Source organism: Brassica napus, chromosome C3 (genome assembly GCF_020379485.1).
Source record: "Brassica napus cultivar Da-Ae chromosome C3, Da-Ae, whole genome shotgun sequence".
NCBI lineage: Eukaryota > Viridiplantae > Streptophyta > Magnoliopsida > Brassicales > Brassicaceae > Brassica > Brassica napus.
The window spans coordinates 70,160,136-70,163,271 of record NC_063446.1 but is presented as its reverse complement, the minus strand read 5'-3'; the positions used below and the strand labels follow the sequence as shown (position 1 = coordinate 70,163,271).

Sequence of the window (3,136 nt, the reverse complement as noted above, 5' to 3'; positions counted from 1 at the left end):
TATGTATATATATAATCATATCAATATCATAAAGAAATTTAATATCAAAAAGGAAATATCTCAAAAATAAAAATACATAGCAGTTTGTTATATTTAAGAAATGTAATTTGATAATAAGAAATTTCCTTTTATATAAATCTCAATTTCATAAACTATTTTGCTAATATAAGTTAATAATATATCTATTTATCTTTACATTTTTATATAAAATCATATCAATATGATTAGGAATTTAGTATCAGAAATAATATCTTTTATAAAAAGATTGTGATTTTTGATGTTTAAAACATTTGATATTTAACAAAGTAATCATTTTATATAAATCTCACTTTCATAAAAAATTGTTGATATTTTTTTGTTTAATAATGCTTTTCTAAAATTGTCAATAATGTTGGTTATATATTTTTCATTTTAAATATAATAATCGTTTTTCATAATAAAAAGTCATTTTAGTTACCAAATCACTATTTACTTTTAATACGCTAAAGAAATTATTTTTCTTAGTTATAAAATAAAATTTATTTTTGGATAATTATTCAATCTCTTATTTTATACAAATTCTCTCACAATTTATACAATTTTTCTTTTCATAATTACAGATTCTCAAGCCTAATACTACGTGAATGTTTCAATATCTATAAAAAATAAACAAGCAATTATCTCAAATCAAATTCCATTAGAAAATTGGTTTCCTATGAATATGGTATTTGATAAAAGTAATTAATTTACTGTTACGTTCTAAAACTCTAATGATTTTAAAAGATTTCAAATTGATTCACTTATACAACTTCTGATCAACACTTAAACTTTTTCTCATAAATTTAAGCCAAAACAAAAGTTATACATTTATAAATACATATTTAAAAATCTTAGAAAGTAAATTAAATTATATATAATCTGATTTAGTCTGATTAAAATTCAATTGGAAAAAGATACAACTCAACATACCAAACATAACTTAACTGATCCAAACTATTATACCTAAAATCATATATTTAATTAAAATAATGAAATAATGTAATTTAAAACAGTATTATATTTTGCTTTCTAAGATATAAATTACAAAATAATTTAAACTTATCAATAATTAGAAATAAAAAGCTAATCAATTATAATGATTTTATTATTTTGTAAATGTTTTTCGTGCATGAGCATGGGAAATCACCTAGTATATATATATTCGGCATGAGAGTTTTAGGAATATTTTTCATAGATTTTAATTCTAAAGATATATTATATGAGAATTGATATAAATATTATTTTATAGTTTTGTATATATTTATAACTGTTTGGTTTTACATTTTAATTTTAGAAGATAAATATAATTAATATTTTTTCTTACAAAAGAAAAATAGAAGTCATCTATATATCTATCGATAACAATAAAGGAGACTTTTCTTTCTTCTCCTGCTGCCATGTCACCTGGGCATTTTAGGACACGTGTACACTATTTGAAAAACTTTCTCAAAATTGTGTTTTCAATTCGTTTTGACTTGGACTAAAGGACTTTCAGAAACAAACTGTGTAGAGATGAATCCACGCCTCTTGCCTCTGTCGTTTCGCTTCACCTTCCACAAAGTTCTTTCTGCAAAACGGTTGTCATTATGGCAATCAATCATCAATCCCCACTGCTTTTTACTTCGTTTTCATCGTCGCTCATGCCGATATATGGAGCCGTTCTGCGAGGCTTCACCGAGAATCCATCTCTTGATTCTTGATTAGAAAACCCTAAATCGTTTTAAATTAGCCCCGAGGATGGCAAATCACAGTTCTATTTATATGAGCTCAAGGCTGGCCGCTGCAGGCAGAGTGTTGACAGGAGGCTTTTCCGGTTCTGGAAAGCTCGAAATGTGAAGAAAGGTGGAGAGTTAATGGGCTTCATCTGGTACTGCTAGAAAGGAAGGTAACAAATCTTGGTCTTCATATCGCTTTTATAACATGTACTCATTCCGAAATAAGGTGATTACATGCTCTGTGGAATGGTTCGCAGTCCACTTTGATTCATCTATGAATCAGTGTTCATCGGTTTAATACTTTCAGAAACATTTTGAAGCAAGGAAGGCTGTATGATCTAAGTGGGTTTGATGTAACAAAGACCAACCAAAGCTTCTGCCTTTCAGACTCCCCTGTATCAATTTGTTTTACAGACCAGGCAAAATTTCATGAGTTGCCTGAGAACAAGGGCTTGATCCCGATGGAACTCTTCAGGTTCCAGGATTACGATAATTCAGTGTTGTTGGCTAACACAAACACTGACTTGCCAGGTAATCCGTTATTAAAGCAACAATACACATTCTAAGGTCTGCCCACCTACTCTCTTTTATGTTGTTAGGCTACTAACGAGAAAGGATAGCTTACTTTTTAGAACCGAGTTATTAATTTACTCTTTCATCGCGCAGGGACGTAAAGGTTTGTCTTAGTGTTTTTGATAAGTGGTTATCCATGGCGTGGAACCACAGGTTATTGCAGCTACCAATGTCAATTCAAAATTGGTTGGAGGTATGCATGTCCCGAATTAGTAATATGATTTACAGTTTTACATACTAAATCTTTGACCTTATTGCAGGACGCCTTTTCCCAAATCTAGCCTCAGTAACCCTTCTATACTTCGCCGGTGAGTGTGAGGCCAACACAAGTTGCGTTAAGGGGTAAGAGTTTATGCATTTAGTATTTTTATCATTTTTGTAAAGGTCCTATTATGTGTAGACCCATCGTTTTTCCTTTAATTCATGTTGGTGAACATTGATGAGGGTTCTTCCTCTTCTCCCAAAAAATTTACAGTGGTCAAGAAGTTTGCATTGACTATTTAGGAACTGAATTCATTTGTCCTCAACTCCCCTCCGCAGGTAAACTTTTGTAATGAAACCCATCCTGCATACTAGCTTCCTCTATCACACTGTTGTTGCTGTCAATACCACTTGGAATCATTGCAGAAGTGCAGGCTGAAGACCTCCCATGAGAAATGGGTAAAGATAATGGTTCGGGTCCGGCTGTAAGAGACGACGTTCCTTTTGACGAGTCCCCTGTTGAAGATTGTGGACCTCTGCAAAGAAGCCACGTAATGGTTGAACTCCAGAAGATCGAAGTGAAAGTTGGAGTTCTGGTTTCACAACTGCTTCTTCTTTTACCTTTAATT

General features: G+C 31.1%; 1 long non-coding RNA gene across 1 annotated transcript; it reads left to right on the top strand.

The window, feature by feature from the left end:
* Positions 1-1,040: 1,040 nt before the first annotated feature.
* LOC125583490 lies at positions 1,041-2,799 on the top strand. Its single transcript, XR_007320522.1, has 3 exons — positions 1,041-1,903; positions 2,041-2,499; positions 2,567-2,799. It is a non-coding gene; the product is annotated as an uncharacterized LOC125583490 (long non-coding RNA).
* The last annotated feature ends 337 nt before the right edge of the window (positions 2,800-3,136 follow it).